General features: G+C 52.2%; 1 pseudogene; it reads left to right on the top strand.

Moving 5' to 3' along the window:
* Window positions 1–9,229: 9,229 nt before the first annotated feature.
* On the top strand, window positions 9,230–10,037 carry LOC144143287 (iripin-2-like; annotated as a pseudogene).
* Window positions 10,038–10,329: the final 292 nt, after the last annotated feature.

The following is a 10,329-nucleotide window of genomic DNA, read 5'->3' as shown; positions in this document are numbered from 1 at the left end:
GTGGTAAAGGGTCCATGCATCACAGGAAATGCTTCTCTGTGAATATTCGCTGAATTATTCGTGGGTAGCAATTTGAGCTAGAAGGGACCCGAACAGTCTGGGGGTAATTTTTTTTTTCTGAGATGGCAGCCAAAAAATACCTATCATTTGCTCGAAATCTCGCTTTACTGGCGAAGGAGTTTCAGACGTGTGTGCTTTTATACGCCCGTGGAGGGGGGTCGGGGTGGAGGTCAGAGCTGTGGTCGACCCCATACCCCTCGTAAGTCGTCACCTACTGCTTTGTACCAACCCCCCTTTTAAGAGTTGTCGTTTACGCCGCCAGCCTAAGCTCATTTTCCCTATGTGAAATACATTTATAAGTATAAAATATGTAATATTCCTATTGTGCTGAGACAAAACGCCGGCTGGGCCAGTAGGTGGAGAGTTAGATCTCACGCCTCCCCAAGTTTGTCAGTGACGGAAGAGAGACACAGAACGTCCAAGATGAACTAAATCAGGGACCTAGAATTTCCCGTGCCACTGCGTGCCTGATTCTACATAGATTCTTGTAGGATCTCGAGTATTTTTATGTTCTTGCGTCTTGGTTAAGCAGGTAATACAAAACGAATGACAGTTTCTATGGCCTGAGATCGTAACCGAAGTTGTGGGCTAACAACGAATGCAACGTTGTGCTCTGAACTGCCACACAGTTTTTCTCCTCCGACAGTGTCGTTAGCCTGCACGGCTTGAAAGTTGGCTGCTGACCGCTTGGCATTTGAACTTGGCGCGTTTTACAATTTACAAGACATTGTTACAAATTTATTGTATTTTATGGTGGAGAATTTTCAGAACTAAAGGAAGTGTGCGAAATAATGAAATCTTTATAAAGTGTTGTCAACTGGAAGACAAGTTACATGTTTAAAAGAAATCACGCCATATCCACGGAATGAATGATGATAAGTGGGGCGAAGCTCGAGAGGGGGAGATCATCGGTAACCGTAACTCTCCCGTGAAAGTTCGCCCATTACATCATTAAGAAAGACGTAAGACTGTGTTCGTACATTGTACAAATCAACTTTTATTTTCGGAGTCAATGCTTCCAGGCCCAGACCTGGTGAAAGAACCCGCGCCATCGAGGACTACCCCGCACCTCACCACAATTTGTCACGTAGGATGGGACACAACGGTAAAGAAAGAACTTTTATTTAGGGCGAACTTGTGCCCGAACAAGACGAGAGGAAACGAGCAAAGGTCCTTGCGTCTCGTTCGATCTCCGAGAACGACTGCCTGCATTCGTGGCGTGATCTCTTGCGTGATCTCCCCCTCGCAGTGCACGTGCGCTCGCGCCTCCGTTGGCGAACACAGACAAGCTCGCGCTCCCGGTTCTTGCGCGTGCAACTCGGCCCACTTTGCGACATATCCGAAAGCATGCGGTGGTCACGTACCACGAGACACAAGGGATGGACAGACCCATGGCTTTAGGAGCTTCGCCCCTAAAAATATCGTTTGGTACTGGTTCGCTGGGCTGCGCTACGTGCAAAGAACCGGTGGCTCGAAGAGAAGGATCGGATTGGATTACAAGAAACTCTATTTGTGCCTGCAGTTGGGCGCTCGAGCGCCCTGACGAATGGCTACGTTATCTTCGTGGTTGCCGTTACTCGGCACGGGACGTTGCCGGCTCGCCTTTCGAGCGCCCCGAGGACGTGCTGGACGGCCCAAAGCTGTTGATCTTGGTCGCGGCTCTTCGCAGCGGCCTGGAGCCGCGGCGGGATCGTCCTTGGTCTTGCTTCCTCTGGGAATTTGATGCAGCTTCACAAGATGTGCGTGTGGTCCGCCGTCTCCCTCTAGCAGTCCTTGCACCGGTCGGTCGGGTATGTCTCGGGGTACATGCGATGCATGAGTCCCGGGCTCGGTAGCGGTCTGTTCTGGAGCTTTCTCAGTCGCACCGCCTCCGCTCGAGTTAGCCTTGGGTGCGCTGGCGGGAGAGTCCTGTGAGCCAGGCGGTACGCCTTCGTGACGTCATTGTAGTCCGTCATGTGGTCCTTGTCTCCGAACCACGTCGGACGGTCGGTCACCCGGTCGCAACTCGTTAGCGTTCGGGCCGCTGCATGTGCCTACTCGTTGTTGTTGTCGTTGCGTTCAAACGCGTCGCCCGCCTGCTCCCGTCACCACTTTATTCACACTTTTCTTCCGTGCAGTTTGGGGGCTCGCAATACGCGCTCGGTCTCCCTGCAGATTTGGCCTTTGACGAAGTTTCGCCCCACTCAGCAGTCTGCGTCGGTGATGGCCGCCTGCTCCGCTTGTTCCGCTCCGGCGCTTCTCACGCTCACCGTTCGCATTCGGCCGCGTCCAGGTGCCTATCGTTGGCGTGCAAGTAGACCAGAGCCCTGGCTGCTCTCCGCGCCTTTCGCGTTCTGGTGTCAGACCTTTTCGGGGAGCTTCGTCTCTGCCTCTTCGTCCGGGCGTCCTATTCCCAGATCGTCCACTATTTTCCTCCCGGCTTTTGTCGTGGACAGACGCTACAGTTGAGTCCCCCGTTGCACTTCGTGTTGTGTATCGCGAGTTGTAAAAAGCCAACTGTGCTCGTGGACTCGAACAGGCCCAGCGCCGTCTTGTAGGTTCTTCGAATGATGGCGTTGATTTTGTTGCGTTCATGTTGCAGCCATCTGTGGTAGGCTGCAACGTACGTGATGTGGCTAATGATGGAGGATTGTACGAGCCTGACTAGGCTTTCCTCTCGCATGCCTGCCTTCCGGGACCTGACTCGTTTGAGGAGTCGCGTCACGTTGGTCGATTTTGCCGTAAGACGGCAATGGCTTCAACGTGTCTTCCGTGCTTTTCGATTACCATGCCTAAGATACTGATTTTGTTCAACTCTGGGATCACGCTGCCGGATTTGGTGACGGTACGGATCTTTTCCAATTGCGTTGTCTGGTCTTGCCTGTGCCGTTGGTGGGTGGGAGTATAAGGAGCTCTTATTTGCTCGGCGAAGATCTCAGTCCGGTGCCTTCCAGCTGGTGTTCTATAGCGTCGACGGAGGCTTGCGGCGCGCCCTCGATGTGGGCGTCTCTGCCACCGGTCACCCACAGCGTGATATCGTTCGCGTAGATGGTGTGCCTCACGTCATTGATGTCTGCGAGCTTCTCGGCCACTCCGATCATTACAAGGTTGAACAGCATCGGCGAGATGACCGACCCCAGCGGTGCGCCGGTGCTCCCGAGCTTCTTCTCTTGCGTCTGTAGGTCGCCTGCATGTAGTTCGGCGGTTCTGTCCGTGAGGAAGTCCTTGATGTAGTTTCATGATCTTTCGCCTATGTTGAGCCAAATTGGGACAGGATCGCCGAGTGTTTCACCTTGTCGAATGCGCTCTGCTGGTCGAGCCCCAGAATTGCCTTGTCGTCACGGGCACTGCCACCGTCGTCGATGATTTGATGTTTGAGCTGCAGCATCGCATCCTGCTTGCTCAGGTGCTGTCTGAAGCCGATCACCGTGGCCGCGCACAGCCCTTCTCGTTCCAGGTAGTCTTGCTACCTGTTGAGCTGGACGTGCTTTAGAAGGTTGCCCACGGAGGATGTGAACGAGATGGGCCGGAGGTTGTCGATGTCCGGTGGCTTCCCCGCCTTAGGGATCAGGATGGTCTTGGCTGTCTTCCACTGCTTCGGCAGTGCGCCCACTCTCCAGCACTTGTTGAAGTATTTTGCAAGGTTCTCAATCGAGCCGTCGTCAAGGTTCTTAGGCGTTCTGTTCGTGACGAGGTGTGGGCTGTCCGCCGACCGGCCTTTGAGGTCGTGCAGGGCCGCGCGGACCTCCTCGACGTCGATGTCCCGATCGAACTTCGCGTTGGGTAGGCCGCCGTACGGTGCGTATTGTTCGGTGGGTGTAGTTGGCAGGTATTTGTCGTTGATTCGCCTGTTGACTTCGTCGGCGCCGTGTTCCGAGACCACCCGATATATGAGCTTGGCGAGTCTGTCCGTTTTATGCTACTTGGTGTTGGCTTCGTCGAGCAGGTGCCACAGGAGGTCCCAGTCTTCCCGCTGTGCATCTTCCCGCCGGCTGTGTTCCAAGTCTCGTGCCAGTGTTTCGCGTATAGCGCGCGGCAGTGATCCTCGATCGCTCGGTTGAGCTCTGCCACCTTCTTTCTTAGTCTACGGGTGAGCCGTTGGTTTTTCCATCTATTGAGTATCGACTGTTTGCATTCGATGAGTTGCGCTAGACGGTGTGTCTACTTTGTAGGTCTCCACGCCCGTTTCGATTTCCTTTGTGGCATTGCGTACGCTGTTGGTGATTCCGACCGTCCACGAGTCGATGTCTTCGATTTCGTCATCGCCGTCTTTCTGGTTTCTGGCGTGTCGGAAGCCAGAGTTCCGGAATTATATGTTCTGTTGCTGGTGTCGTTGTGTTCCGGTATGCCGATTTCCACGACGGTGTGGTCGCTGCAGAGGGCAGCCCCCGTATTTCTTCAGGTGATCGCGCCCCGGACGTCAATCTTGACGAACGCGAGGTCTGGAGTGGTGTCCCGGGACACGGAGTTGCCGAATCTCGTCAAATGCATCGGGTCCGTGATGAGGGTGAAGTCAAGTTCAATGGCGTCTTGGTACAGGTCGCGGTCCTTCCCTGCGTACTTGTTGTAGCCCCACGCTGGGTTCATCGCGACCCACTGCAGTGCTGGCTCCGTGCAGTAATATTCTGAACATCTGTTTTCTATGCGATGGGTTGCTGTCAACGTTGAGAAGAAATATTCTCCCTTTTTTCTTCCTTCCCGTGATGATTTCGGTGATTGCGTGCTCGAACGTGATGTTGTGCAGCTCGTGTTCGACGAATGTGAGTCCCACCCTGACCAGGGTGCGCAGACCTCTGCCATCGGGCGGGTCCTTGTGCACTCTAACCGGGGAGTGTCTCTTGGAGTACTATCACGTGGGGCTTGCGCACGGCGTGTGCGATATGCTGTTGAATGACTGCCTTCTTCCTTCCGAGGCCGCGACAGTTCCACTGCCGCGCTGTTACGCTTGCTGCTGCTGTTGTTGCGTAGGCGGCCGTGACTGCTTAAGCGGGATGGTGTTCCTTGGTTGAGTGGGAATTTTGCTTCAAGGTTGTCAATGCGATCGCGTGGCCTCGACGGCTCGCTTCTTCGGTACGGCTGTCTCCTGGTTGTTCGTGGTTGTTTACTTCGCGTGGGTCTCTGCGGAGGCTGGTTGTTGTATAGCAGCAGCTTACGGCTCTCGTGAGGTTGTTGATGGTCGTTCGCAACGCTTCGTTATCCTGCCTTAGGATTTAGCTGGCCTCTAGCCCCTTGTTCGTGTCATCGTTCTTCGCTTCGGTGACTTTCTGCATGCTTTTTATATTTCTCCCTTTCGCTGCGTCAGCCCAGCTCAGCTCGCTCACGTGACGGTGACCTTCTGCTGAGGCTTCTCATGCAGTAGCTGCTGTCTCTGTAGTTTTGCACACGGTTCTTGGATGGGGTCCTTGACTTTCGCCCAGCTGTCGGCTTGTCGAGTGGCGAGAAATCGCTCTCCCGTGGCAGCTGGCGTTAGGCGTGTCGGCGCTCCCAGTGTCGCTTCCGCACTACGTATGGTATCTTGTATTTCGCCTTGTACGTTCGCTCTCCACTCAGGTGTCCGCCCCCGCACGGCTTACATTTTGACGTACAGGAATGGTCTTCCTTGGGTTCGCGAACCCGCAGGCCAAGCATGTTTTGATTGTGGGGGTCGGTCACACGTCCTTACGGCGTCCCACTCGGCCGCACTGCTGGCAAAGTTGACCTATTTCCTGTAGAGGTGGCATGGTATCATGGTGTCTCCGTATCGCACGGCGCTCGGTACCTTGGGTCTCTGGAACGCCATGGTCATGGTGGTCGTGCTGCCGATCCTCTTTGCGTCCCCCGCTAGCAGGTTCCTTTCGTCGACGATGTTCCTATCTAGCTCCTCGGCGCTCGCGTCGACGGGATGCCTCTGATGACGCCCTTACGGTGTCGTGAGGTGCCGTGCGATATGCGCTGACTTCGTAGGGTTTGCCCTGAATTGAGATTTCCTGGATTTCAGCGTACCTTGCGGCGTTGTCTTAATTAAGTGTACTGACGACCATGATGTTCTGCCGCGTCTTCTGGCAGATGGTGATCCGCGGCGCAATTCCCTCGCTGGTGATCCTGGCCGCGGCGACGGTGGTGGTTCCGATGTTGACGATGTCCAGTCCCCCTCGGGGTCTGACGACTATCCTGCTCTCTTCCAGCGGCATGGCTGGCATGCGGGCTCCCTTGATGACCGAGGCTCCGGCGTTTAAATTTCCATTTTTGCTTGACCCCCGCCGGGTCCGCCGAACTTGCCGCTGTCGGGAGTCCGCCGGCGCAGCCTCGACATGCGTTCCTCCGCGAGCGTCCATCCGGCTTCGTTGTGGTCTGCCCTTATCTCTTCTCCTTGAACTTGAACGCCCACTTGGTTGTCCACGATCGCTTTTGTCAAAGCGGAGCGGCGAGTGCCTCTTTTGCACCGACGCCAATGTCGTTCCTTCTTTGTCATTTTCAAATAACCACGTTTTGACAGAATGGAAGCCCGGTTTCCCGCACGCGCAGTAGTGTGCCCACAAATCTGGTCAGTGCTTTTGGGTCGATGAACCGGACTACGGGGAAATGCATTAGTTTTCTGACAGGAAATCATCGTTCCCAATAAAAAGGTTTTTCTTTAAAAAAGCAAGTGGAGAAGAGAATGAATGCGACACAGCCGGTCACGGGCCGCTCAAAGTAAAACAGGACTGGCCTGCCCGGAAGAAGGTCACGTAAACACCTGAAACACGAAAGCTTCAAGGCCACGCCACGAACACGTGCACAACATGCAAGTGATGTCAGCTGTGACACCTTATCTGCCCACTAACGGCCTACCTGCCCACTGAAAAGGGCTGTAAATGGCGGCCGTTGCTCGAAAAAGAGGAAGTTATCTGCGCAGCAACAGACACCTGGGAGATGATTGAACTCTATGAAAAGTTGGGCGAAAGCTTGTCGTCTTGTGCATTTTCTACTCTGTATCGCCATCTTTTCCCGTGCCTTTTGTATGTATCAAAACCAACTAAAAGCGCTTCGTCCTGTGTATTTTCTACACTAAAGTAGCTCTTGTAGTGTCTCGCTTCGCGAAGCATTGTACCCGGATGTTTTGAAAGGAGATTGCGCTTATTGCGTGACCCCGTCTGTCTTTTCTCACGTAGTTATTTTCCCGTCGCTGCAGTAGTTTATTAGCAGATTCAGTTCGATAAATACCGGAAATGACTCATGTGACCGTCAAAATACTCGCAGCACAGCACTCTTTGTGCCGCGAGGTGGAACCTCCTTGGGGGAACAGCCGGCTGCGGTGATGAGGCGCAGGGGCAACTTCCATTGTTGTTCGTAAGTTTTAACCCAGTATACTCCATGTCCCCGTCTTTCTCTGCGTCTTTTTTCCTAAAGATTGTTGAAGACGCGGAGATTCAATGGGAGCATGGCAGTTGTGCATTTGTACTTATTGACGAATGGGACTGAGTATCTTGGCTGTCCTGGCGCACGTTCAACAGTGGTTACGTCTGAGTGCACAATTTCGCGCTCCCGGGTGCTTTTAAAGCGGAAGCCTTTTAAAGCGAAAGTTCTCTTATTGGGAACGATGGCGTCCTGTCAAAAAATTAACGTATTTCCCCATAGACTGGTTGGTCGACCGAAAAGCTCCGATAACATCAACGGCGCGTGCGTGAAACCGGGCTTCCGTTGTGTCAAAACGGTTGCAGTTAAACCTGGATGTAACGAACCTGTATGTAATGAATTCCTGGATTTAACGAAGTTTTCAAATTCCCCATTGCCAGCACCATTGAAACCTACGTGTTTGCGACCTCTATGCAACGAAGGCGTTGCGATGGTTAACCTTGATGTAACGAATTCGCTACCGTATTTTTTGCACTTTTCCAAAAAATGGGCCACCCGCCGCGGTGGCTCAGTGGCTGAGCCGTTCTGCTGCTGAGCACGAGGTCGCGGGTTGGATTCCGGGCCGCGACGGCCGCTTTTATGGTGGAGGCGAAATGCAAAATGCCCGTGGGTACGAGATTTCGGCGCACGTTAAAGATCCCCAGGTGGTCAAAACTAATCTGGAGCCCTCCACTACGGCGCAAATCATCACCTGCGTTGCGTCGGCGCGCTAAACACTACAATCAATGAATGAAAAAATCGGCTAGAGCAATGAAGTAATTCAGCGAACTTTGCCCGCACCGCAAACTACCGCACGTTTCCGCTATGAGTGCGATGTCGATTAGGTGCTAGGCCTGTTTTGTCGGCGCGCAGCCAGGCGTCTCCACAGCTATCTGTGATTTACGCTTGTCGGTGATGAGTTCAACAGATACAGCTATCACCTAGCTATCACCCTCAACAATTTTGAGTGCTGCTGCAAACAGCATCAAGTTCGTGAAAAGGCGCCCTTTCAACATAAATTTGGTCCTTTAAACGGGTTAAGGCACCAAAATGTCAAGAAGCAAAAGTGATGCTTAGGTGATGCTTAGGACACGGGGTAAGCGACCGTGCTTCTTTTGAGTTCCGTGTAGTGACTACGTTCGTGGGCAAGCAGCGGGCGAAACTCATGCAGTATTTCGCTGTGAAATAAATTCCTGAAGGGTGAGTTTATCATCACTGATGTTTAGCATTTCGGTTTATTTTCTGCTCTATTCACGCGAGCCTTAACTAGACACCTGCATGTAACGAAAAATTTCGAATTTTTGTCAACTTTGTTATATCCGGGTTTAACTGTACTTGAAAATCTAGAAAAAAGAACGGTTCTAGATAAGACAATGTACGCATCAATCACTGAGAAGGAGTACAAAAGTATACATTCATCTCATAATCACGTGTGGGTATACATTTAGGTCGCTCGTAGGTGCATTTACTTTGTGCGGGAAAAATCGTGGCACGGGTTCGTTCTTCATTGGCGATTTGGGTCTTTGAAGGTATGAAGATTGATTGGACGCACTGGCAGCACAGGTTGGACGCGCTTTTGGCGAAGGTGTTGAAGCACTTTTGACGCTGTTTCGATGTTTTCGCGCTTCTCTCGACTTGCTTTACGGAGGGATGGTAAAGTTGTTGTTTTTCTGCCTCACGTACGTACTATTTCTACGTACGTAGTTCTAAAGCTAGGCGCAGTGATAGATTCATCTACAACTGACTTTCGGCCAAGGTTTACGCGATAAAAGAACAGTAGAAGCATGCGTATCTATATATTAGCGCAAGTGTCGCCAAACCCACGCCAGCCCTCACTATGGTACCAGTCAAAGCTGCAGCGCTGCTCGGAATTGCCCTGTTAGCATCGGCTGCGGTTCCTCTAGATGTGCAACTGAAGCACTTAAGAGCCGCCAACGCCTTTGGAGTTTCATTACTAAAAGAGCTGAGGTCTACAAACGAAGACGCCAACATCTTCTCCCCGGTGAGCATCAGCCTTGCTTTGGGCCTTTTTTATGCTGGAGCAAGGGGAACTTCGCAGTCGGAACTCTCTTCTGTCCTAGGATTCACCGACGCAAAACTTGTCGACAGAGATGCCGTTTTGTCAGCCTACAAGTCCCTGGCCGAGACGAAGACACCGAACGTAACTTTTGACATTGCCAACACTATCCTGATAACGAAGGGTTCTCGAATCTTGGATCACTACAAGCAGGACCTAGCCGACTACTTTTATGCGGTTGCGCGATCGATGGATTTTGCGCGCGATGGCGCCAGAGTGGCGGAAGAAGTCAACGAATGGTTGCGGGACAAGACGAAAGGGAAGATTTCTAGCCTACTAGGCGGAATCTTGCCTGTGGACACTGTGGCATCTCTCCTAAACGCGGTCTACTTCAAAGGAACATGGCTGACGAAGTTTGAAGCCGGAAAAACAAAGATGCTTCCCTTTTAGAATTATGGCCGCGAGGAGATCAAAGTTCGAACAATGTCACTGAATTCTGTTCTTAGGTGCGCTATTTTGGATGAACTGAGAGCGAAGGTTCAGGTTCAGCATGGTCGTCGTGCTTCCACACATCAAGACACAGCTGCCAGCCCTGGAGTCCGCTCGAGGGGTAAGGCGCGGTCGTTAGCACTGCCTTTGATCTTGACCTTTCGTGTGGAGCACCCATTTGCCATCATCATATGGGACAACGTAAACAAGCACGCAGTGTTCATTGGAGCAGTGAAAAAGCTATGAGGATTCGTGAGGCAAAGCACTGCATTCTGAGAGATTCTAGTTTGAAACCCAAGGCCGGGCACAATTTTTAAGTAACACTAAGTTTTACTAAATGTCTTCACGCTGTCATTATAACCGTAAACCTGCATGTTAGTTGAGTGTACTGTATCTGTTATTCGCGCTAATCAAGCTTAGAGTTTGAATAA

The sequence above is a fragment of the Haemaphysalis longicornis genome, unplaced genomic scaffold, assembly GCF_048455015.1.
Source record: "Haemaphysalis longicornis isolate Haplotype H1 unplaced genomic scaffold, Haemaphysalis longicornis Haplotype H1 scaffold_1, whole genome shotgun sequence".
Lineage (NCBI taxonomy): Eukaryota > Metazoa > Arthropoda > Arachnida > Ixodida > Ixodidae > Haemaphysalis > Haemaphysalis longicornis.
Note: the sequence above shows the minus strand (reverse complement) of the source record. Positions and strands in the feature narration are given on the sequence as shown.